At 46.7% G+C, this 27,383-nt stretch overlaps 1 pseudogene; it reads left to right on the top strand.

The window, feature by feature from the left end:
• Nucleotides 1-3,738: 3,738 nt before the first annotated feature.
• On the top strand, nucleotides 3,739-26,319 carry LOC123129779 (BTB/POZ and MATH domain-containing protein 2-like; annotated as a pseudogene).
• The last annotated feature ends 1,064 nt before the right edge of the window (nucleotides 26,320-27,383 follow it).

Below are 27,383 nucleotides of genomic sequence, written 5' to 3' on the forward strand. Positions count from 1 at the left end.
ACCTTCGCAGGAACCCTCTTCCTGGGGGGCTCGCCGTCAACATCACCAGGGTCATCTCGTCTGATCTTATACCGCAATGCACCGCATACCGGGCATGCGTTCAGATCCTTGTATGCACCGCGGTAGAGGATGCAGTCATTAGGGCATGCATGTATCTTCTCCACCTCCAATCCTAGAGGGCATACGACCTTCTTTGCTGCGTATGTACTGTCGGGCAATTCGTTATCCTTTGGAAGCTTCTTCTTCAATATTTTCAGTAGCTTCTCAAATCCTTTGTCAGCCACAGCATTCTCTGCCTTCCACTGCAGCAATTCCAGTACGGTACCGAGCTTTGTGTTGCCATCTTCGCAATTGGGGTACAACCCTTTTTTGTGATCCTCTAACATGCGATCGAACTTCAGCTTCTCCTTTTGACTTTCGCATTGCGTCCTTGCATCGACAATGACCCGGCGGAGATCATCATCATCGGGCACATCGTCTGGTTCCTCTTGATCTTCAGCAGCTTCACCCGTTGCAGCATCATTGGGCACATCGTCTGGTTCCTCTTGATCTTCACCAGCTCCCCCCGTTGCAGCATCACCGTATTCAGGGGGCACATAGTTGTCATCGTACTCTTCTTCTTCGCCGTCTTCCATCATAACCCCTATTTCTCCGTGCCTCGTCCAAACATTATAGTGTGGCATGAAACCCTTGTAAAGCAGGTGGGAGTGAAGGATTTTCCGGTTAGAGTAAGACCTCGTATTCCCACATTCAGTGCATGGACAACACATAAAACCATTCTGCTTGTTTGCCTCAGCCGCATCGAGAAACTCATGCACGCCCTTAATGTACTCGGAGGTGTGTCTGTCACCGTACATCCATTGCCGGTTCATCTGCGTGCATTATATATAATTAAGTGTCCAAATTAATAGAAGTTCATCATCACATTAAAACCAAAGTACATACATAGTTCTCATCTAACAACATATAGCTCTCCAGAGCATCTAATTAATTAAACCATACATTGAAACTATGTAAAACATTTCAATGCGAAAACAAATGCGATCATAATCGCAACCAAGGTAACAATTGATCCAACGGCATAATGATACCAAGCCTCGGTATGAATGGCATATTTTCTAATCTTTCTAATCTTCAAGCGCATTGCATCCATCTTGATCTTGTGATCATCGACGACATCCGCAACATGCAACTCCAATATCATCTTCTCCTCCTCAATTTTTTTATTTTTTCCTTCAACAAATTGTTTTCTTCTTCAACTAAATTTAACCTCTCGACAATAGGGTCGGTTGGAATTTCCGATTCACATACATCCTACATAAATAAAATCTATGTCACGTTGGTCGGCATAATTTTCATAAACAATAAATGAACCAATAGTTATAAAGATAATATATATACCACATCCGAATCGTAGACAGGACGAGGGCCGATGGGGGCGGATACCAAAACCATCACACTATATAAGATGCAATAATAAAAGTAAGAAAATAATACAAGTATCTATTTAAACATACAAGTAAGAATATTTTTCCTTTCAGAAAGAAGATAAGAACAAGAGGCTCACCACGGTGGTGCCGGCGATGAGCTCGGCGCGGGTGATCGACGGCGGTGAAGACGGGGACGGGGCATGACGGACCGCTAAATCTAGACAAATATTAAGGAAAATGGAGCTTGGAGGTCGAGCTTGGAGAGGAGAAAGCTTAAGTAGTCTGGCTCGGACATTCCATCGAATACCTTGTGTGCATAGGAGGTGAGCTAGAGCACCACCAAGCCCTCTCCCCCTCGGCCAGAAAAAAACAGAGCAGTGTGCTCTGCTCTTATATGAGGGGGTATATATAATCACCTCATTGGTCCCGGTTGGTGGCATGAACCGGGACTAAAGGGGAGCCTTTGGTCCCGGTTCAAGCCACCAACCAGGACCAATGATGGTGGGCCAGGAGCGAGGCCCATTGGTCCCGGTTCGTCCCACCAACCGGGACCAATGGTCCACGTGGCCCGGCCGGCCCTCTAGGCTCACGAACCGGATCCAATGCCCCCATTGGTCCCGGTTCTGAACTGAACCGGGACTAATGGGCTGACCCGGCCTGGAGCGTTGCCCCCTTTTCTACTAGTGGTATATAACCCTCGCTTTAGTCCTTGATGAAGATGTCGAGACTCCGGTGAAAGCGAAAATGGAGTGCCGACTAAGAATATACGTATAGTCCTCGCAGAGTATATACCCAAATGCTCATACCCAAAGTCTGAATTTATTTCAAGCCATCTAGCGATGTGCGTTCGGTGAGAAAAGACGTTTCTGTCGACTACGAAGGTGTCTGTGACGACTTCATGAATCTCAAAATGATGTGCCGACTAAGTCTCTCGGAGGTGCTTACAGGGACATGGTGTGCGTGCACTCGTTTATAGGGACAAGTGTATGTGTGGATGTATGAGCATTTGGGTACGTACTGTGTTAAAAAAACACTAATTTTGGTACTAGTACTATAGAATATATATTTTTCTCTCGAAATACTATAAAGAATAGCTAACCTAAGCGTCGAAAGGAAAGGAATACCTACGCGTACGTTTAATTTGACTCGGACTTGACTCGCATATATAGCTCTTTGATCTACCGAATCGTGCAGCGGCAAACTAGAGGCATCGCAGTTGCACAAACCTTTTCAGCTACTAATTCCACCGAGTAGCAGGTCAAATCGATCGATCGCCGATTAATCTTGTCCATCGGCAAGAACCGGTTGAGGTCGAGCAGGTCCACAATGTTGTCCACCGGCAAGCGGTCGAGCTCCGTCATCGTTGGCCGCACGGAGAGCGGCCACCACACTTACACCATCGATGGCTACTCCATCACCATCGATGGCCATCCCACCGGGAACTACTGCAGGTCGCCGCCCTTCCAAGTCGGCGGCCACAACTGGTGCGTCACCTACTTCCCAAACGGCGTGGACGCGGCCTACGCGGACCACGTATCCCTCGGTCTACTCCTCGACGAAGATGTTAAGGCCCCCGTGAAGATGAAGCACTGCTTCTGCCTCGCCAGCGAGGCGAAAGAGGAGGCGGAGCAAGCTGCGTGGCTGTCGTTCGCTAAGATGGGATACTATACCAGGGAAAACGGCTCGACCTACGCGACCTTCATTAGAGCGGAGGACATGAAGAGATCCCAGCATCTCAAGAACGACTCATTCACCATCCGATGCAACATCGCGGTCGTCAAAGGATGCCGCGTCAGGGACACCACGCCTCTGGTCTCCGTGCCCCCCAGCAATATTCTCCAGCACCTGGCCGAGCTCCTGGAGACCAAGAATGGCGCTGACGTAGTGTTCAAGATCGGCGGCGAGACCGTCGCGGCGCACCGGTGCTTGCTCCCGGCACGCTCGCCCGTCTTCGCAGCCGAGCTCCTCGCACCCGCACCGATGAATGCCATCACCAACGGTACTGTCGTGCACATAGGAGACATAGAGGCCAAGGCGTTCAAGGCGTTTATCTATTTCATGTACACCGACTCGTTGCCAGAGACGATTAGCAAGAAAGATGAAAGCGTGACGTGCCAGCATCTTCTCTTCGAGGCGGACAGGTACGGCATGGAGCGTCTCAAGGCCATGTGTGAGGAGAAGCTGTGTGAGTACGTCCATGTCGGCACAGTGGCGACCATACTGGCACTTGCCGGAGAAGCACCGTTGTGAGGGGCTGAAGATGAGTTGCTACAATTTTCTCGCCACTCCGGCGAATCTGTGGGCCGTCATGGCCACCGATGATTACAAACATCTAAGAATGAGCTTTCCATCGGCAATGTCATCCATCGTCGGCAAGAAGAGGATGAGGTCCGGCGACAAGATTCCACGCAGCAGGTCGCCAATGTTGACCACTGGCAAGTGGTAAGCTGCCGTCATGGTTGCCCACATAGAGAGTGGCCACCACATTCTCACGATCGATGGCTACTCCAGCACCATCGATTGCGATCTCACGGGAGAGTACACCAGGTCCCACCACTTCATAGCCGGCGGCCACCGTTGGTGCATCGACTACTTTCCAAACGGTATGGCCCCGGCCTACACAGAGTATATATCCCTCGCTTAAGTCCTTGATGAAGATGTCGAGACTCCGGTGAAAGCAAAAATGGAGTGCTACCTCGCCGACAAGGCGGGGGAGGAGGCAGGGCAAGTCGCGTCGTTGTCGCAGCAGGAGGTGGGTTACTACTATACTCAGAACACTAGTAGAAAACAGGGCTTTGGTCCAGGCCGAGTCAGCCCATTAGTCCCGGTTCAGTCCAGAACCGGGACCAATGTGCGCATTGGTCCCGGTTCGTGAGCCCAGGGGGCCGACCGGGCCACGTGGGCCATTGGTCCCGGTTCATCTGGACTTTTTGGTCCCGGTTGGTGGGATGAACCGGGACCAATGGGCCTCGCTCCTAGCCCACCACCATTGGTCCCGTTGGTGGCTTGAACCGGGACCAAAGGCTCCCCTTTAGTCTCGGCTCATGTCACCAACCGGGACCAATGAGATGCCTATATATACCCCTCGCTCGCGAGCAGAGCACCCCAGTGCTCTGTTTTTCTCTGGCCGAGGAGGAGAGGGATTGGTGGTGCTCTAGCTCACCTCCTATGCACACAAGGTGTTCGATGGAATGCCCGAGCCACACTACTTAAGCTTTCACCTCTCCAAGCTTGACCTCCAAGCTCCATTTTCCATAATATTTGTCTAGGTTTAGCGGTCCGTCACGCCCCGTCCCCGTCTTCACCGCCGTCGATCACCCGCGCCGAGCTCATCGCCGGCACCACCGTGGTGAGCCTCTTGTTCTTATCTTCTTTCTGAAAGGAAAAATATTCTTACTTGTATGTTTACATAGATACTTGTATTATTTCTTACTTTTATTATTGCATCTTATATAGTGCGATGGTTTTGATATCCGCCCCCGTCGGCCCTCGTCCTATCTATGATTCGGATGTGGTATATATATTATCTTTATAACTATTGGTTCATTTATTGTTTATGAAAATTATGCCGACCAACGTGACATAGATTTTATTTATGTAGGATGTATGTGAATCGGAAATGCCAACCGACCCTATTGTCGAGAGGTTAAATTTAGTTGAAGAAGAAAACAATTTGTTGAAGGAAAAAATAAAAAAAATTGAGGAGGAGAAGATGATATTGGAGTTGCATGTTGCGGATGTCGTCGATGATCACAAGATCAAGATGGATGCAATGCGCTTGAAGATTAGAAAGATTAGAAAATATGCCATTCATACCGAGGCTTGGTATCATTATGTCGTTGGATCAATTGTTACCTTGGTTGCGATTATGATCGCATTTGTTTTCGCATTGAAATGTTTTACATAGTTTCAATGTATGGTTTAATTAATTAGATGCTCTGGAGAGCTATATGTTGTTAGATGAGAACTATGTATGCACTTTGGTTTTAATGTGATGATGAACTTCTATTAATTTAGACACTTAATTATATATAATGCACGCAGATGAACCGGCAATGGATGTACGGTGACAGACACACCTGCGAGTACATTAAGGGCGTGCATGAGTTTCTCGATGCGGCTGAGGCAAACAAGCAGAATGGTTTTATGTGTTGTCCATGCACTGAATGTGGGAATACGAGGTCTTACTCTAACCGGAAAATCCTTCACTCCCACCTGCTTTACAAGGGTTTCATGCCACACTATAATGTTTGGACGAGGCATGGAGAAATAGGGGTTATGATGGAAGACGGCGAAGAAGAAGAGTACGATGACAACTATGTGCCTCTGAATACGGGGGGAGCTGGTGAAGATCAAGTGGAACCAGACGATGTGCCCAATGATGCTGCAACGGGTGAAGCTGCTGAAGATCAAGAGGAACCAGACGATGTGCCCGATGATGATGATCTCTGCCGGGTCATTGTCGATGCAAGGACGCAATGCGAAAGTCAAAAGGAGAAGCTGAAGTTCGATCGCATGTTAGAGGATCACAAAAAAGGGTTATACCCCAATTGCGAAGATGGCAACACAAAGCTCGGTACCGTACTGGAATTGCTGCAGTGGAAGGCAGAGAATGTTGTGGCTGACAAAGGATTTGAGAAGCTACTGAAAATATTGAAGAAGAAGCTTCCAAAGGATAACGAATTGCCCGACAGTACATACGCAGCAAAGAAGGTCGTATGCCCTCTAGGATTGGAGGTGGAGAAGATACATGCATGCCCTAATGACTGCATCCTCTACCGCGGTGCATACAAGGATCTGAACGCATGCCCGGTATGCGGTGCATTGCGGTATAAGATCAGACGAGATGACCCTGGTGATGTTGACGGCGAGCCCCCCAGGATGAGGGTTCCTGCGAAGGTGATGTGGTATGCTCCTATAATACCACGGTTGAAATGTCTGTTCAGAAACGAAGAGCATGCCAAGTTGATGCGATGGCACAGTGAGAACCGAAAGAAAGATGGGAAGTTGAGAGCACCCGCTGACGGGTCGCAGTGGAGAAAAATCGATAGAAAGTACTGGGATGAGTTTACAAAGGACACAAGGAATGTATGGTTTGCTTTAAGCGTGGATGGCATAAATCCTTTCGGGGAGCAGAGCAGCAATCACAGCACCTGGTGTCACCAAGATCTATCTATGGAGTCATCTAGCAACGAGGGAGGAGTGGATCTACATACCCTTGTAGATCGCGCGCGGAAGCGTTCAAGAGTACGGGGTTGATGTAGTCGTACTCGTCGTGATCCAAATCACCGATGATCCTAGCGCCGAACGGACGGCACCTCCGCATTCAACACACGTACGGAGCAGCGACGTCTCCTCCTTCTTGATCCAGCAAGGGGGAGGAGAGGTTGATGGAGATCCAGCAGCACGACGGCATGGTGGTGGAAGTAGCGGGATTCCAACAGGGCTTCGCCAAGCGCTGCGGGAGGAGGGAAATGTGTCATGGGAGGGAGAGGGAGGCGCCAGGGCTTAGGTGCGGCTGCCCTCCCTTTCCCCCACTATATATAGGGCCAAGGGAGAGGGGGCGCAGCCTTGGCCCTTCGTCCAAGGAAGGGTGCGGCCAGGGAGGAGTCCCTCCTCCCCAAGGCACCTAGGAAGTGCCTTCCCCTTTTAGGACTCTTCCTTTCCCTTATCTCTTGGCGCATGGGCCTCTTAGGGCTGGTGCCCTTGGCCCATATAGGCCAAGGCGCACACCCCTACAGCCCATGTGGCCCCCCGGGGCAGGTGGACCCCCTTGGTGGACCCCCGGACCCCTTTTGGCACTCCCGGTACAATACCGATAATGCGCGAAACTTTTCCGGCGACCAAAACAAGACTTCCCATATATAAATCTTTATCTCCGGACCATTCCGGAACTTCTCGTGACGTCCGGGATCTCATCCGGGACTCCGAACAACTTTCGGGTTACCGCATACTAATATCTCTATAACCCTAGCGTCACCGAACCTTAAGTGTGTAGACCCTACGGGTTCGGGAGACATGCAGACATGAACGAGATGACTCTCCGGTCAATAACCAACAGCGGGATCTGGATACCCATGTTGGCTCCACATGTTTCACGATGATCTCATCGGATGAACCACGATGTCAAGGACTTAATCAATCCCGTATACAATTCCCTTTGTCTAGCGGTACGATACTTTCCCGAGATTCGATCGACGGTATCCCGATACCTTTGTTCAATCTCGTTACCGGCAAGTCTCTTTACTCGTTCCGTAACACATCATCCCGTGATCAACTCCTTGATCACATTGTGCACATTATGATGATGTCCTACCGAGTGGGCCCAGAGATACCTCTCCGTTTACATGGAGTGACAAATCCCAGTCTCGATTCGTGCCAACCCAACAGACACTTTCGGAGATACCTGTAGTGTACCTTTATAGCCACCCAGTTACGTTGTGACGTTTGGCACACCCAAAGCACTCCTACGGTATCCGGTAGTTGCACAATCTCATGGTCTAAGGAAATGATACTTGACATTAGAAAAGCTTTATCATACGAACTACATGATCTTGTGCTAGGCTTAGGATTGGGTCTTTGTCCATCACATCATTCTCCTAATGATGTGATCCCGTTATCAATGACATCCAATGTCCATGGTCAGGAAACCGTAACCATCTATTGATCAACGAGCTAGTCAACTAGAGGCTTACTAGGGACATGGTGTTGTCTATGTATCCACACATGTATCTGAGTTTCCTATCAATACAATTCTAGCATGGATAATAAACGATTATCATGAACAAGGAAATATAATAATAACCAATTTATTATTGCCTCTAGGGCATATTTCCAACAGTCTCCCACTTGCACTAGAGTCAATAATCCAGTTCACATTGATATGTGATTAACACTCAAGGTCACATCCCCATGTGACTAACACCCAAAGAGTCTACTAGAGTCAATAATCTAGTTCACATTACCATGTGATTAACACTCGATGAGTTCTGGGTTTGATCATGTTATGCTTGTGAGAGATGTTATAGTCAATGGATCTGAACCTTTTAGATCCGTGTGTGCTTTACAAATCTCTATGTCGTCTCCCAGATGCAGCTACCATGTTCTATTTGGAGCTATTCCAAATAACTGTTCTACTATACGAATCCAGTTTACTACTCAGAATAATCTGGATTAGTGTCAAAGTTTGCATCGGCGTAACCCTTTACGACGAACTCTTTTACCACCTCCATAATCGAGAAAATTCCTTAGTCCACTAGTTACTAAGGATAACTTTGACCGCTGTCCTGTGATCCATTCTTGGATCACTCTTGTACCCCTTGACTGACTCATGGCAAGGCACACTTCAGGTGCGGTACACAGCATAGCATACTGTAGAGAGCCTATGATAAAAGCATAGGGGACGACCTTCGTCCTTCCTCTTTCTTCTGTTGTGGTCGAGCTTTAAGTCTTAACTTCATACCTTACAACTCAGGCAAGAACTCCTTCTTTGACTGATCCATCTTGAACACCTTCAAGATCATGTCAAGGTATATGCTCATTTGAAAGTACCATTAAGAATTTTGATCTATCCTTATAGATCTTGATGCTCAATGTTCAAGTAGCTTAATCCAGGCTTTCCATTGAAAAACACTTTCCAAATAACCCTATATGCTTTCCAGAAATTCTACATCATTTCTGATCAACAATATGTCAACAACATATATTTATCAGAAATTCTATAGTGCTCCCACTCACTTCTTTGGAAATACAAGTTTCTCATAAACTTTGTATACACCCAAAACTTTGATCATCTTATCAAAGCATACATTCCAACTCCGAGATGCTTACTCTAGTCCTTAGAAGGATTGCTGGAGCTTTGCATACTTATTAGCATCTTTCAGGATTAACAAAACCTTTCGGTTGTATCACATACAACCTTTCCTCAAAAATCGTCGAGGAAACAATGGTTTTTTGGCATCCTATCTGCAAGATTTCACAAATAATGCAGTAATTGCTAATATAATTCCAACAGACTCTTAGCATCGCTACGAGTGAGAAAGTCTCATCGCAGTCAACTCCTTGAACTTGTCAGAAAACATCTTAACGACAAGTCGAGCTTTCTTAATGGTGATACCTACCATCATTGTCCGTCTTCCTTTTAAAATCCATATGTACCTAACAGCCTTACGACCATCAAGTAGTTCTCCCAAAGTCTACACTTTGTTTTCATATCTGGATCCTCTCTTGGATTATATGGCCTCGAGCCATTTTGGAATCCAGGCCCACCATCGCTTCTCCATAGCTCGTAGGTTCATTGTTGTCTATCAACATGACTTCCAAGACAGGATTACGTACCACTCTGAAGTAGTACGCATCCTTGTCATCCTACGAGGTTTGGGAGTGACTTGATCCGAAGTTTCATGATCACTATCATAAGCTTCCACTTCAATTGGTGTAGGTGCCACAGGAACAACTCCTTGTGCCCTGCCATACACTAGTTGAAGTGACGGTTCAGTAACCTCATCAAGTCTCCACCATCCTCCCACTCAATTCTTTCGAGAGAAACTTTTCCTCGAGAAAGGACCCGATTCTAGAAACAATCCCTTATTGCTTTCAGATCTGAGATAGGAGGTATACCCAACTGTTTTGGATGTCCTATGAAGATGCATTTATCCGCTTTGGGTTCGAGCTTATCAGCCTGAAACTTTTCACATAAGCGTCGCAGCCCCAAACTTCTAAGAAATGACAGCTTAGGTTTCTCTAAACCATAGTTCATATGGTGTCATCTCAACGGAATTATGTGGTGCCCTATTTAAAGTGAATGTGGTTGTCTTTAATGCCTAACCCATAAACTATCATGGTAATTTGATAAGAGACATCATGGTATGCATCATATCCAATAGGGTGCAGTTATGATGTTCGGACACACCATCACACTATGGTGTTCCAGGCTGTATTAGTTGTGAAACAATTTCCACAATGTCTTAATTCTGTGCCAAACTCGTAATTCAGATATTCATCTCTATGATCATATCATAGATATTTTATCCTCTTGTCACGACGATCTTTCAACTTCACCCTGAAATTACTTGAACCTTTCAATAATTCAGACTCGTGATTCATCAAGTAAATATACTCAACATCTACTCAAATCATCTGTGAAGTAAGAACATAACGATATCCACTACATGCCTCAGCACTCATTGGATTGCACACATCAAAATGTATTACTTCCAACAAGTTGCTTTCTAGTTCCATTTTACTGAAAACGAGGCTTTCAGTCATCTTGCCCATGTGGTATGATTTGCATGTCTCAAGTGATTCAAAATCAAGTGAGTCCAAACGGTCCATTTGCATGGAGTTTCTTCATGCATATACACCAATAGACATGGTTCGCATGTCTCAAACCTTTCAAAACAAGTGAGCCCAAAGATCCATCAACATGGAGCTTCTTCATGCGTTTTATACCGATATGACTTATGTGGCAGTGCCACAAGTAGGTGGTACTATCATTACTATCTTTTGGCATGAACATGTGTATCACTACGATCGAGATTCAATAAACCATTCATTTCAGGTGTAAGACCATTGAAGGTATTATTCAAATAAACAGAGTAACCATTATTCTCTTTAAATGAATAATCGTATTGCGATAGACATAATCCAATCATGTCTATGCTCAACGCAAACACCAATCTCGATGGTAGAGGGAGCGTACGATATTTGATCAACCGTGGAAATACTTCCAACACATATCGTCATCTCACCTTTAGCTAGTCTCCATTTATTCCGTAGCTTTTATTTCGAGTTACTAACACTTAGCAACCGAACCGGTATCTAATACCCTGGTGCTACTAGGAGTACTAGTAAAGTACACATTAACATAATACATCCAATATACTTCTATCGACCTTGCCAGCCTTCTTATCTACCAAGTATCTAGGGTAATTCTGCTCTAGTGGCTGTTCCCTTTATTACAGAAGCACTTAGTCTCGGGTTTGGGTTCAACCTTGGGTTTCTTCACTAGAGCAGCAGCTGATTTTCCGTTTCATGAAGCATCCCTTTTTGCCCTTGCCCTTCTTGAAACTAGTGGTTTCACCAACCATCAACAATTGATGCTCCTTCTTGATCTCTACTTTTGTGGTGTCAAACATCGCGAATATCTCAAGGATCATCATATATGTCCCTGATATATTATAGTTCATCACGAAGCTCAAGCAGCTTGGTGGTAATGACTTCGGAGAACCATCACTATTTCATCTGGAAGATCAACTCCCACTCGATTCAAGCAATTGTTGTACTCACACAATCTGAGCACAAGCTCAACAATTGAGATTTTCTCCCTTAGTTTGTGGGCTAAGAAAATCGTCGGAGGTCTTATACCTCTTGACGTGGGCACGAGCCTGAAATCCCAATTTCAGCCCTCGAAACATCTCATATGTTTTGCGATGTTTCAAAACCGTCTTCGGTGCCTCAATTCTAAACTGTTTAACTGAACTATCACGTAGTTATCAAAATGTGTATGTCAGATGTTCGCAACATCCACAGATGACGTTCGAGGTTCAGCACACTGAGCGGTGCATTAAGGACATAAGCCTTCTATGAAGCAATGAGGACAATCCTCAGTTTATGCACCTAGTCCGCATAATTGCTACTACCAACTTTCAACTAAATTTTCTCTAGGAACATATCTAAATAGTAGAACTAAAGCGCGAGCTACGACATAATCTGCAAAATCCTTTTGACTATGTTCAGGATAATTAAGTTCATGAACTCCCACTCAGATAGACATCCCTCTAGTCATCTAAGTGATTACATGATCCGAGTCAACTAGGCCGTGTCCGATCATCACGTGAGACGGACTAGTCAACATCGGTGAACATCTTCATGTTGATCGTATCTACCATACGACTCATACTCGACCTTTCGGCCTCTTGTGTTCCGAGGCCATGTCTGTACATGCTAGGCTCATCAAGTCAACCTAAGTGTTTTGCATGTGTTCCGAGGCCATGTCTGTACATGCTAGGCTCGTCAACACCCGTTGTATTCGAACGTAAGAATCTATCACACCCGATCATCACGTGGTGCTTCGAAACGACGAACTTTCGCAATGGTGCATAGTTAGGGGGGACACTTTCTTGAAATTTTAATGAGGGATCATCTTATTTACTACCGTCGTTCTAAGCAAATAAGATGTATAAACATGATAAACATCACATGCAATCAAATAGTGACATGATATGGCCATCATCACTTTGCTCCTTTTGATCTCCATCTTCGGGGCTCCATGATCATCATCGTCACCGGCATGACACCATGATCTCCATCATCATGATCTCCATCATCATGTCTTCATGAAGTTGTCTCGCCAACTATTACTTCTACTACTACAGCTAACGGTTAGCAATAAAGTAAAGTAATTACATGGCGTTTTCAATGACACGCAGGTCATAAATAAATAAAGACAACTCCTATGGCTCCTGCCGGTTGTCATACTCATCGACATGCAAGTCGTGATTCCTATTACAAGAACATGATCAATCTCATACATCACATATATCATTCATCACATCCTATTGGCCATATCACATCACATAGCATACCCTGCAAAAACAAGTTAGACGTCCTCTAATTGTTGTTTGCATGTTTTACGTGGCTGCTATGTGTTTCTAGCAAGAACGTTTCTTACCTACGCAAAAACCACAACGTGATATGCCAATTGCTATTTACCCTTCATAAGGACCCTTTTCATCGAATCCGATCCGACTAAAGTGGGAGAGACAGACACCCGCTAGCCACCTTATGCAACTAGTGCATGTCAGTCGGTGGAACCAGTCTCACGTAAGAGTACGTGTAAGGTCGGTCCGGGCCGCTTCATCCCACAATGCCACCGAATCAAGATTGGACTAGTAACGGTAAGCATATTGAACAAAATCAACGCCCACAACTACTTTGTGTTCTACTCGTGCATAGAAACTACGCATAGACCTAGCTCATGATGCCACTGTTGGGGAACGTAGCATAAATTCAAAATTTTCCTACGTGTCACCAAGATCTATCTATGGAGTCATCTAGCAACGAGGGAGGAGTGGATCTACATACCCTTGTAGATCACGCGCGGAAGCGTTCAAGAGAACGGGGTTGATGGAGTCGTACTCGTCGTGATCCAAATCACCGATGATCCTAGCGCCGAACGGACGGCACCTCCGCGTTCAACACACGTACGGAGCAGCGACTTCTCCTCCTTCTTGATCCAGCAAGGGGGGAGGAGAGGTTGATGGAGATCCAGCAGCACGACGGCGTGGTGGTGGAAGTAGCGGGATTCCAACAGGGCTTCGCCAAGCGCTGCGGGAGGAGGGAGATGTGTCATGGGAGGGAGAGGGACGCGCCAGGGCTTAGGTGCGGCTGCCCTCCCTTTCCCCCACTATATATAGGGCCAAGGGAGAGGGGGGCGCAGCCTTGGCCCTTCCTCCAAGGAAGGGTGCGGCCAGGGAGGAGTCCCTCCTCCCCAAGGCACCTAGGAAGTGCCTTCCCCTTTTAGGACTCTTCTTTTCCCTTATCTCTTGGCGCATGGGCCTCTTGGGGCTGGTGCCCTTGGCCCATATAGGCCAAGGCGCACACCCCTACAGCCCATGTGGCCCCCCGGGGCAGGTGGACCCCCTTGGTGGACCCCCGGACCCCTTTCGGCACTCCCGGTACAATACCGATAATGCGCGAAACTTTTCCGGCGACCAAAACAAGACTTCCCATATATAAATCTTTACCTCCGGACCATTCCGGAACTCCTCGTGACGTCCGGGATCTCATCCGGGACTCCAAACAACTTTCGGGTTACCGCATACTAATATCTCTATAACCCTAGCATCACCGAACCTTAAGTGTGTAGACCCTACGGGTTCGGGAGACATGCAGACATGACCGAGATGACTCTCGGGTCAATAACCAACAGCGGGATCTGGATACCCATGTTGGCTCCCACATGTTCCACGATGATCTCATCGGATGAACCACGATGTCAAGGACTTAATCAATCCCGTATACAATTCCCTTTGTCTAGTGGTACGATACTTGCCCGAGATTCGATCGTCGGTATCCCGATACCTTTGTTCAATCTCATTACCGGCAAGTCTCTTTACTCGTTCCGTAACACATCATCCCGTGATCAACTCCTTGATCACATTGTGCACATTATGATGATGTCCTACCGAGTGGTCCCAGAGATACCTCTCCGTTTACATGGAGTGACAAATCCCAGTCTCGATTCGTGCCAACCCAACAGACACTTTCAGAGATACCTGTAGTGTACCTTTATAGCCACCCAGTTACGTTGTGATGTTTGGCACACCCAAAGCACTCCTACAGTATCCGGGAGTTGCACAATCTCATGGTCTAAGGAAATGATACTTGACATTAGAAAAGCTTTAGCATACGAACTACATGATCTTGTGCTAGGCTTAGGATTGGGTCTTTGTCCATCACATCATTCTCCTAATGATGTGATCCTGTTATCAATGACATCCAATGTCCATGGTCAGGAAACCGTAACCATCTATTGATCAACGAGCTAGTCAAGTAGAGGCTTACTAGGGACATGGTGTTGGCTATGTATCCACACATGTATCTGAGTTTCCTATCAATAAAATTCTAGCATGGATAATAAACGATTATCATGAACAAGGAGGGCATATTTCCAACACCTGGCCCGTGACTCTATGTATGTATAACCTTCCTCCTTGGATGTGCATGAAGCGGAAGTTCATTATGATGCCAGTTCTCATCCAAGGCCCTAAGCAACCCGGCAACAAAATTGATGTGTACCTAAGACCATTAGTTGAAGAACTTTTACAGCTGTGGAATGGAAACGGTGTACGTACGTGGGATGAGCACAGACAGGAGGAATTTAACCTTAAGGCGTTGCTATTCGTGACCATCAACGATTGGCCCGCTCTCAGTAACCTTTCAGGACAGACAAACAAAGGATACCACGCATGCATGCACTGTTTAGATGACACTGAAAGTATATACCTGGACAAATGCAGGAAGAATGTGTACCCGGGCCATCGTTGATTTCTTCCGACCAACCATCAATGTCGAAAGAAAGGCAAGCATTTCAAAGGCGAGGCAGATCACCGGGAGAAGCCCGCCATGCGTACCGGTGATCACGTACTTGCTATGGTCAATGATTTACACTACGTAATCTTTGGAAAGGGTCCCGGTGGACTAGCTGTTCTGAATGACGCTGAGGGACACGCACCCATGTGGAAGAAGAAATCTATATTTTGGGACCTACCATACTGGAAAGACCTAGAGGTCCGCTCTTCAATCGACGTGATGCACGTGACGAAGAACCTTTGCGTGAACCTGCTAGGCTTCTTGGGCGTGTATGGGAAGACAAAAGATACACCTGAGGCACGGGAGGACCTACAACGTTTGCACGAAAAAGACGGCATGCCTCCGAAGCAGTATAAAGGTCCTGCCAGCTACGCTCGTACGAAAGAAGAGAAAGAAATCTTCTTTGAATGCCTGCTCAGTATGAAGGTCACGACTGACTTCTCGTTGAATATAAAGGGAATAATAAATATGCCAGAGAAAAAGTTTCAGAACCTAAAGTCTCATGACTACCATGTGATTATGACGCGACTACTTCCGGTTGCATTGAGGGGGCTTCTACCAGAAAACGTCTGATTAGCCATTGTGAAGCTATTTGCATTCCTCAATGCAATCTCTTAGAAGGTGATCGATCTAGAAATCGTACCAAGGCTAAGGATTGATGTGGCGCAATGTCTTGTCAGTTTCGAGCTGGTGTTCCCACCATCCTTCTTCAATATCATGACGCACGTCCTAGTTCATCTAGTCAACGAGATTGTCATCCTAGGGCCCGTATTTCTACACAATATGTTCCCCTTTGAGAGGTTCATGGGAGTACTAAAGAAATATGTCTGTAACCGCGCTAGGCCAGAAGGAAGCATCTCCATGGGCCATCAAACAGAGGATGTTATCGGGTTTTGTGTTGACTTCATTCCTGGCCTTAAGAAGATAGGTCTCCCTAAATCGCGGTATGAGGGGAGACTGACTGGAAAAGGCACTCTTGGAAGTGACTCAATAATATGCAGGGACGGATATTCTTGGTCTCAAGCACACTACACAGTTCTACAGAACTCTACCTTGGTGACCCCGTATGTCGATGAACACAAGAACAGTCTGCGCTCCAAACACCCGGAGCAGTGCGACGACTGGATTACATGTGAACACATCAGGACTTTCAGCAGTTGGTTGGAAACACGTCTCAGAGGTGACAACACTGTTTGTGATGAGTTGTACTTGTTGTCCAGGGGACCATCTTTGACTGTATTGACTTACAAAGGATACGAGATAAATGGGAATACATTTTACACGATCGCCCAAGATCAAAAGAGCACCAACCAAAACAGCGGTGTCCGCTTTGATGCAGCAACCGAGAGCGGAAAGGACACATATTATGGTTACATAGTGGACATATGGGAACTTGACTACGGACCTGATTTTAAGGTCCCTTTGTTTAAGTGCAAATGGGTCAATCTGTCAGGCGGCGGGGTACAGGTAGACCCACAGTACGGAATGACAACAGTGGATCTGAAAAATCTTGGGTACACTGACGAACCGTTCGTCCTAGCCAATGATGTAGCACAGGTTATCTATGTGAAGGACATGTCTACCAAACCGAGAAAAAGAAAGATAAGGAAGCGAATACATCATACGATGAGCCAAAGCGCCACATAGTTCTTTCAGGAAAAAGGGACATCCTGGGAGTGGACGGCAAGACAGACATGTCTGAAGATTATGAAAAGTTTCATGAAATTCCTCCCTTCAATGTCAAGGCTGACCCAAGCATCCTGATAAACAATCAAGATTATCCATGGTTACGGCGCAATAAGCAAATGACACAAGCGAAGAAAGAGTGAAGACTGTCCCCCGCAACTATTATGATGATACCATGCCAACTTTGTAACACATGAACATGCTACCATTGTCCGTTTTGTACATGCACATGCTATGTGGGTGAAATTATGATACCATGCCAACTTTCAACTTTTTCAGAGTTCATTTGAAATGCTTTCATGTCTTATGGTTCGGCCCTCGTAATACCATGACCATTAGTCCCTGGCCCATGCCAACTTTCAACTTTCAACTTTCTAAAACTAATGGCACTAACAGAAAGTTTATAATTTTGCTCCTCGCCCCTGGCCCATGACCATTAGTCCCGGTTTGTGCCACAAACCGGGACTAACGGGTTGGTCCTCGTTGCGGGCAGAGTTTAGTCCCACCTCGCCAATCGAAGGGGGCTCACACCGGTTTATAAGTCCTTCCCTCTCTCTCTTGTTGAGCTCCTCTCAAAGTGAAAATAGATGCCCTAATAGAGAAAAGTTTAACCTAAATTCATAGAAATTTACTAGGAATTTAGGTTGAATTTTCTCTATAAGCGCATCTATTCTCATTTTTTAGTAAGTTAATCACAAACTTGTGATTCAAACAATTTTCAAAGAATTCAAATTTTAACTATTCAAATTTGAAAACTAATGGCACTAACAGAAAGTTTATAATTTTTCTAAAACTAATGGCACTAACAGAAAGTTTATAACTTTGCTAACCTAAAATCAAACAGAATTAAAAATTAAAGCAAAAAACAAAAGAAAATAAATAATGCAAAAAACAAATCAAAAAAACAGGAAAAAACTATTTTTATAGTAAAGTTAATCACGAAATAAAATAAATAAAGCAACAAAGAAAACAAAAAAACTAAAAAAGTGTTTTCAAATTTGAAAACTAATGGCACTAACGGAAAGTTTATAATTTTTCTAAAACTAAAAGCAAAAGGAATAAAAAAATAAGCAAAAAAACAAAAGAAAATAAATAATGCAGAAAACAAAACAAAAAAAACTAGAAAAAACAGCAACAATAAGTATTTTGTTGTAAGTAGAAACAAAATAAAATAAATAAAGCAACAAAGAAAACAAAAAAAGTGTTTTCATATTTGAAAACTAATGGCATTAACAAAAAGTTTATAATTTTTCTAAAATTAAAAGCATAAAGAATTAAAAAATAAAGAAAAAAACAAGAGAAAATAAATAAAGCAACAAAAAACAAAAAAATGCCACCTACTGGGCCCCCACGGCCTGAATACGACTAGAAACCCATCCAAGGGCCAGGATTCAGGCCCGCAGGAGGCCCAGTAGGCCCACAGGCATAGCAGTGACAATTAGGCCCGTAAGCCTGCAATGGAGAGGAGCTCGAGAGGGGTGCGGCAGTGATGCTTATAAACCACTGCCCACCCCTCTCAACTAGCGAGGTGGGACTAAACTTTCGACGCAGCAGCCGCACAAGGCCTTTGGTCCCGGTTGGTGGCACCAACCGGGACTAAAGGGGGCATTGGTCACGGTTCGTGGCACAAACCATGACCAATGCCCCCCTTTAGTCCCGGTTGGTGCCACCAATCGAGACCAAAGGCCGCCGCTTCCCGCCCTTTGGGCTGCTGAAAAGAGGCCTTTGGTCTCGGTTGGTGGCACCAACCGGGACTAAAGGGGGGCATTGGTCACGGTTTGTGCCACGAACCGTGACCAATGCTCCGTCTATATAAGCCACACTTGTGAAAATTTTGGTTCAGTTTCTTCGATCCCGCCCCGACGACGCCGCCAGGCTGTCCGTGCTCGTCGTCGCCGCCCCGAGGTCGCCGTCACCGTCACCGCCCGCTCCTCGTCGCCGCCGCCGCCCGCTCCTCGAGCCCGCGCCGCCCCCAAGCCCGCGCCACCCTCGAGCCCGCGTCGCCCCGGAGCTCGCCGTCGTCCCCGAGCCCTCCTCCCCGAGCTCATGCCGCCCGTCGAGCTCGCCATCGTCCCCAAGCCCGCGCCGCCCCCGATCTTGCCGTCGTCCCCGAGCCCGTGCCGCCCTCGCTGCCCTCCTCTCCGAGCCATCCGTCGCCCTCGCCGCCGCCCTCCCCGACGCCCTTGCCGCCCCCGCCGTCGCCCTCGCCGGTCAACTTTGTTGCTATGAGCCGCCGCCACCTGTTTATCATTTTTTTTCATTTTTTTGTTCGTATATATAATGTATATACGTATGTGGCTATATGTATGTATAGATGTTCATATATGTGTATTATTTTTTTTGTTCAGAGCATTTTTTGTTCATATATGTATTTTTTGTTTATGTGTATTATTTTTTTTGTTCATAGCATTTTTTTGTTCATATTTTTTTCATAGCATTATTTCCATGTATATATGTATGTGGCTATGTATGTATAGATGGATAGCATTTTTTTCCATGTATGCATGTCATTGTCGATATACCCCCTCCCTGTTAACTTCGACAGGAGGGGGGGTCGATATAACCCTCCCCGATAACTTCGACATGAGGGGGGGGTCGAGAACTAGTTTAGGGGGTCGAGGGTTGAGAACTAGTTTAGGGGGTCGATGGTTGAGAACTAGTTTAGGGGGTCGAGGGAAGAAGGGGAGGAAGAGGGAGAGAAGAGGGAGAAGAAGAGGAGAGGAAGAAGAGGAAGTCTTCTCCTCTATTCTTTCTTCTCTTCTTTTTTCTTCTTCTTCCTATATGTATTAGTTTTTTTATTTAGGTTGTTAATTAGTAGATATTAATTTTGTTCATATATGTATGGATGCATGTGATATGTATGTATGTATGTATGTATGTATGTATCGGGTACGTCGTTGTCGATATACCCCCTACCCGATAACTTCGACATGAGGGGGTCGAGAGGGGGTCTAGGGTCGCCGAGGGGTCGAGGGTCGTCGAACTTGAGAGGAAGAAGAGGATAAAAAAAGAAGAGGAAGAAGAAAAAAAAGAGGAGAAGAAAGAATAGAGGAGTTCTTCTCCTCTATTCTTTCTTCTCCTCTTTTTTTCTTCTTCTTCCTATTTATTTTATCGGGAACGAGGGTCGTCGAGGGTCGCCGAACGGTAGAGGAAACCCTGAATAGAAAGTATCGTCAGTGTGAGATACATGTGGCCGTTAGTGTCGGACACTACATCCACGTCCCACAAGTGACGTGGGCGTCGAAGCCCGCGCCACTTGTGGGACGTGGATGTAGTGTCCGACACCGACGGCCACATGTATCTCACACCGACGATACTTTCTATTTAGGGTTTCTCCTCTACCGCTCGGCGACTCTGACCCTCGACGACCCTCGTTTCCGATAAAATAAAGAGGAAGAAGAAGAAAAAAAAGAGAAGAAGAGAAGAAGAAGAAAAAAAAGAGGAGAATAGTCGCCGAGCGGTAGAGGAGAAACCCTAAATAGAAAGTATCGTCGGTGTGAGATACATGTGGCCGTAGGTGTCGGACACTACATCCACGTCCCACAAGTGGCGCGGGCTTCGATGCCCACATCACTTGTGGGACGTGGATGTAGTGTCCGACACCGACGGCCACATGTATCTCACACCCACGATACTTGCTATTTAGGGTTTCCTCTACCGTTCGGCGACCCTCGACGACCCTCATTCCCGATAAAAAAAGAGAAAGAAGAAGAAAAAAGGAGGAGAAGAAAGAATAGAGGAGTAGAACTCCAAACCCTAGAGAAGCAGCGTCGAGGCCACCCCAAACCCTAGAGAAGCAGCGTCGAGGCCACTAATTAATATTAGTTCTACGTTTGCCACTAATATATCCATCTGTCATGTTTGAATAATAATTGCCATGTTGTCAATATTTGTAGAAACTATGGACACCGCCCGAGACGAAGTACAAGAAGAGTTGTTGGGGGACATAATCACACCAGGAAGTGATGCCGTCTGCTCGTTGTTTCTCAACGACACCGATGGTCTGGAAGCAGCTGGCTATGATTATGATGGCTCCGGTGACCTAATGTCGGTGCAAGAAGGAGACCGTGAGGACGGCTCCGGTGACCCAATGCCGGTGCAAGAAGGAGACCGTGATGACGTCTCTGGTGACCGAACCGAGTCCGGCCAGGTATATATATTAGTTAAGCTTCTGCTGACTAGCTAATTGATGCATTCATTGTTTTGGTATGTACACATATTAATTAAGTCTTTGTTCTTTTATCTAGCCCTCCGGATCGAGCACAACTTCGGTAAAGAGACGAGGCCCGAAGAAAAAGTTAAGCTCGGATGAAAAGTTTGAGATCATAGCAATCGCGCCCGACGGCCAACCGATTGAACCCCTCCGGACAAAGAGCGCATTTGTTGCTCAGTGCGGGGTTTTGGTTAGGGACAAGATCCCGATCAGCATCCAGCAATGGTTAAAGCCGGCTACAGAAGACCCTGAGGTGTCTTATGTCAATGATATGCAGAAAAATGATCTTTGGACTGAGCTGAAGTCAAATTTCACCCTACCGCCAGAGGATGATCCAGAGAAGCCAGTTAAAGAGCAATTAATCAAGTCTTTTGCTCTTAAGAGGATGGCAGAACTATTCAGGAGGTGGAAGAAAGAGCTGAATAAGTTTGTCGAAAATAATGAGACACCAGAATTCAAGGGCAGATATGAGAAGATCAGAGATCACTGGCCCGCATTTGTGGCCCACAAGACATCGGAAAAGAGTAAGAAGATGTCGGCGACAAACAAGCAAAATGCTGCGAAGAAGAAGCATCACCATCGCACGGGGTCAGGTGGCTACCTCGTAGCCCGGCCTAAGTGGGCCAAGACTGAGAATGATCTGGTTGATAAAGGGATCGAACCAGAGACAATTAACTGGCCAGACCGTTGCCGGACTTGGTTCTTCGGGGCTGGCGGAACCTTGGACCCTGTAACAGGGAAGTGCATTTGGACGAACGATCAAATGGACATACCAGTCAGGAAGCTTCAGCAGTATATCGAAGCAGCGCAGCAAGGGACGTTCTTTCCAGACAGAGAGAACGACGAGCTCACAATGGCCCTCGGGAATCCTGAGCACCCTGGACGGACACGAGGCACGCCAGGCTCCATTCCGTGGAAGGTTGGGTTTCCGGACGCAGGCGGTTACAAATCCCATGAGAGGAGGAAAAAAGTGCAGCAGACCCAAATGCAGGCGCTGCAAGCAAGGGTACAAGCGATAGAGGAACGAGAAGCAAATCGCAGCAAACGTACTGCCGAAGCTTCCCCCGAAGCTACCCCGCCATCTCAGCGGAGAAGCAGCGTGGCTTCCACCGAGCTGCTTCAGCCGGAGCATGCCTTGACGGCTCCTGCCAGCTATCCCGTGGATGCTATCACGGAGTCTCAAAATTGCCACCTTATGACGCAATGGATGAATTTGAAGGTCAAGGCGGCTGTTGCCTCTGTTTATCCTACTGAACCCGGCGCAACTTTTCACTGCCGGCCGATTCCAGAAGGATATGCTAGGGTGATGGTGGATGAAATAACGGAGAGATTTGAGGACCTCCAGCTTGACCACCCTACCGGTGAAGGGGAGACTAGGTTGGGGTCTGCTTTGAAGACTCCATGCCTATGGCGGAAGGAGCTCATCAACCTTCCGAACTGGACGCCTCCGCCTCCTCCTCCTCCTCCGGCAAGTCAGGGCACTCCGCCTCCTCCACCGCCTCCTTCTCCGGTGAGTCAGGGCACTCCGCCTCCTCCACCGCCTCCTCCTCCGGCGAGTGACGATCAGGGCACTTGACCGGCTCCTTCTCCAGCGCGTGGCGGCACTCCGCCTCCTTCTCCTCCTGTGCCGATGCACCCGAGCAGCCAGCCTCCTCCTTCTCCGCCTCTTCACCAAGGGCGGAAGAGACCTGCCGCCGCTCCGGCTGCTCCAGCGCGTCATAGTCCTTCTCCTCCGCCTCGTAAGCAAGTAAAGAAGACAACCGCTCCGTCTGCTCTGCCGGCGTCTAGCAGTACAACCAGAGGCGGGAGGAAATACAGATTTGGTCCTTCTATGAAGACTCCAGAGAAGTTACCATACGAGAGGACCCCGGAGGAGAACGCCGAGCTCGCACGAGAAGAAGTGAGGAACTACTTTGAAGGGGTGAAAGCAAAGAAACATCCACCTCCGAAGGAGAAGGTAGATCCGGTGAAAGCGAAGCACACTCTGGCTGCCCTGACAAAACCACCCAAGTCTCCGCCGAAAGGAAACTATGAGCGCATTATTGGAAAGGAATTTGCCGAAGCGGAGCGTTCGGGAAGTACTGTCAGTGATCAAAGGTTGAAAGAACGACGAGCTGGGAAACAAATTGCCCAGCTCGGCGAACAAGTGAAGCAATCATGCCCCCCGCTCAAGGTGCCTAGCGACAACGTCGCTAATGATCCGAGGATGGTGCCCGGTTATAGCAATCTTAGCGATTACCTGCCCGGTGATGTACATTATGATTTCATGGAGGTGCAGATACAAAGATACGAGTACGGGAAGCCTCTCGTCAAAGATGAAAAATCTCTATCAACGATGATGCGAAAATTGCATGATTGGTACTTAAAAAATCTGCAGAGACTCTGGGGGGAGGAGTACTTTGTATGTGAAACTTAAAAAGGAGCATGACCTCGTTGGAATTGAACTGTTGCCTGTTCCATTCGAGGAGTTCTTTCAGTTTTTCAATCAATTGGCCCTCGATAAAATAACAGTCGCCTACTACTGTCTGTAAGTAGTACTACTTCTGTCATTAAGTCTCTCTATATAGCTCAGCTCTTTCATTGCATGTATTTATAATCATCCTCAATATATTATGCAGATTGAAGATCGCTGAATTGAAGAAAAGACAAGTCGGTGATATTGGGTTCATTAACACATATCTCATAGATGCAACTCAGGTTAAATTTTATGCCGCAGATACCGAGGCCAACTTGCTACGATCGTTGGTAATAAATGAAAACAAATATATAATATTCTTTCCTTACAACTTCATGTGAGCGTTACTGTCTTGTGCGTATTCGGTTTCCCTTATATATTAGTCAAGGTTATACTAATGTAATTGATGAGTTATGCATGCGTGTGCAGTTACCATTATATTCTCCTAGAGATTAAGCTTGAGCAGGGACTAGTAACCGTCTTAGACTCAAAACGAAAAGATCCCCAGGACTATGCAGACATGACTCAAATGCTCGAGAAGTAAGTTAAATCGATCATTATCCACCATATCAGTAACTTTGTTCATTTCCTGATATATCAAGTAATTGTTTTCTTTGTCCGGCAGGGTTTGGAGAAAATTCACCAGAAAAGCTCCGGGACTGCCGAAGGAGCTGCAATTTAGACACCCGAAAGTAAGTACTATAGTAGCATGTTCCGCGCATCTACTAGTGATTCAAGCGCTAGTTTCATCAATACCATTTGGCATTCTTGCTTATCAATTTGATTGACCTCTATTTCTTGTAAAGTGGTTGTGGCAGGAACAAGGGAATGATTTCTGTGGATACTACGTTTGCGAGTCCATCCGCCACACGACCTGTGAGCGGGGCTACACTGACGAACAATATGAAGTACGTAAATAACAACATTCACAATTTTATTTTATTACCATCATTTGTGTTGACCCCCTTCTTCAAACTAGATGTTTCGGAAGCGGGATGAACTCCTAGCACCAGCTCGCATGCGAGCAATTCAAGAGGAATTGGCGGCATTCTTTCTTGACCACGTGATCGCTGAAGACGGAGAATACTATGTGGACCATGAGTCCGTATGATTATATTTGTAAGAGATAATTATTGTATATATGTAGCCGGTAGTGTCGGATAGATATACGAGAACTTGTTGTTCGACCAATCTCTCGAAGAAGGAGAGGTGGTCGATATCACTTCTCTCTATATGCATATATGTTCATGACGATCTTCTGTTTTCTTCGTTTGCTTACTAGCTAGCTAGCGTGTCTAGTCCTCTCTATACGTATGTATAGTACGTAGCGTCGATCAAGCACGGACATAAGAGAGGACACTTCTCTCTATTAATTATAACTAGCTAACACAATATATGAAACACCTAAATTAACCCCCCAAAACCCCCAACCCCTCCTTCAAAAAAAAACCCAGCCACAGAAATGCTGACGCGTGGATGCCTATTGGTCCCGGTTAGTGCCACCAACCGGGACCAAAGGGTCTCCTGCCTGAGCTCCGCGCACAGGCCACGTGGAGGCGCATCAGTCCCGGTTCGAAATTGAACCGGGACTAAAGGGACAGAGCATTAGTACCGACCCTTTAGTTCCGGTTCAGGAACCGGGACAAAAGGCCCTTACGAACCGGAACAACAGGCCCTTTTTCTACCAGTGGAAGCAAGTCAACCTGTGGGGCGTTCATCAAAAGAGTGAACCTAGAAAGATCCGAGCATCCGAGAAACGACTCATTCACTATCCGATGCAATATCGCCGTCGTCAAAGAACCCCATGTCAAGGACACCACACCTTTTGTCTCGGTGCCCCCGAGCTGTATTATTCAGCACATGGGCGACCTCCTCAGTCCGAGAATGGCGCTGACGTAGTGTTCGAGCTCGATGGTGAGACCATCCCTGCACACCGATGCTTGCTCGCGGCCCACTCACCGGTCTTCGCAGCCGAGCTCCTCGGACCAATGAAGGAGGGCAATGTTGTCACCAGCGGTGTGGTGCACGTAGGAGGCATAGAGGCTGAGGCGTTCAAGGCGTTGCTCTATTTCACGTACACCGATTCCTTGCCAAGGATGATTAAGGAAGATGAAAGCGTGACGTGTCAGCATCTTCTCGTCGCGGCGGACAGGTATAACATGGAGCGGCTCAAGCTAATCTGCGAGGAGAAGTTGTGTGAGTTCATCGACATCAGTACGGTGCCGACCATCCTGGCACTGGGTGAGCAGCACCGCTGTAAGGGGCTAAAGAAGAGTTGCTTCGATTTTCTCGCGACTTCGGCAAATCTAAGTGCCGTCATGGACACGGAGGATTTCGAACATCTGACAATGAGTTGTCCTTCTATTATGCGCGAGCTCATGGCCTATATCCTTGCCGCGCATCAGCCGAGTGATGAACCAATCAGTCAGGTGATGCCATAACCACAGTAGTGGGACTAGTCATTCCATATAAACAAGTGTTACAAATATTTTCTAATCGACTTGGTTAATGTGAGAATTTTTTCTTAAAGTTGGTTCCTATAATGGATACGTTAACTAGCCGCATATACACATATTTTCTAACATCATTGTGTGGTGCGCGCGTCACAGATGACAAAAGCCAGGCGTTTGACTTCACAAATAAGTTTTCTTAAAAATGGAAAAAGTTCACGGATAAGTATGGTGCACGTAAATCTTGAAAAAAGGTATTTAGCGAACAACCGTTTTCTAGGACAGTTCCAAACACATCAGGTGACGTTGGATCACGTGAACCAATCTAGGGTTAGATGATTAGAGGGACTGTGGTATCCCCAACTCATCAGGGTTCAAATCCTGATGCTCGTATTTATTTCTGAATTTATTTTAAAATTTCCGGTGATGCGCATTCAATGGGAGGAGATGTTCCCGTCAGACGAGGCGCCTACGATGATTTCGTAAATCTTAAGATGATATGCCGGCTCAGTCTTTCGAAGGTGCTCATACAAATAAGGTGTGCGTGTCTGCGTTCATAGCGATGAGTGTATGCGCGTGCATATAAACGTTTGTGTCTTTACTGATGTTACAAAAATGACGTTGGATCACAATCGTGCAGTAGTCCTTAGACATGCCCATGGTCCATCATCGACAGCGTGCCGGTTTTTCTTTGTGTGCAGAAACTATGCATGCATGCATCTTGTGTGGTCCCTAATCAGTTTTTTTTCTTCTGCAAAATTCCGGCGATCCATTTCGTCTGCCACTGTTCGTTTGGGATGTTACGGACATTTGTGATGGCCCAATACGCCGACCCATTCTTAAATAGCGTTCGCTTCGCGTCCGCGTGGACCAATTTCCAGTCCAAAGGGTCTGTAATGCGTCGGCGCGGACGCGAAGCGAACGCCTCGCGCGGACACGGTGTCCGCTGTGTCCCCATCTGGCGGCTGCCCAATTACCACGTCAACTTTCTTAATGACGACCGCCTACCGTGGGCCCATGGGTCAGCGATGGCGGTCGGCCTTTTTTAATCCAAG

This window comes from Triticum aestivum, chromosome 6A (genome assembly GCF_018294505.1).
Source record: "Triticum aestivum cultivar Chinese Spring chromosome 6A, IWGSC CS RefSeq v2.1, whole genome shotgun sequence".
Lineage (NCBI taxonomy): Eukaryota > Viridiplantae > Streptophyta > Magnoliopsida > Poales > Poaceae > Triticum > Triticum aestivum.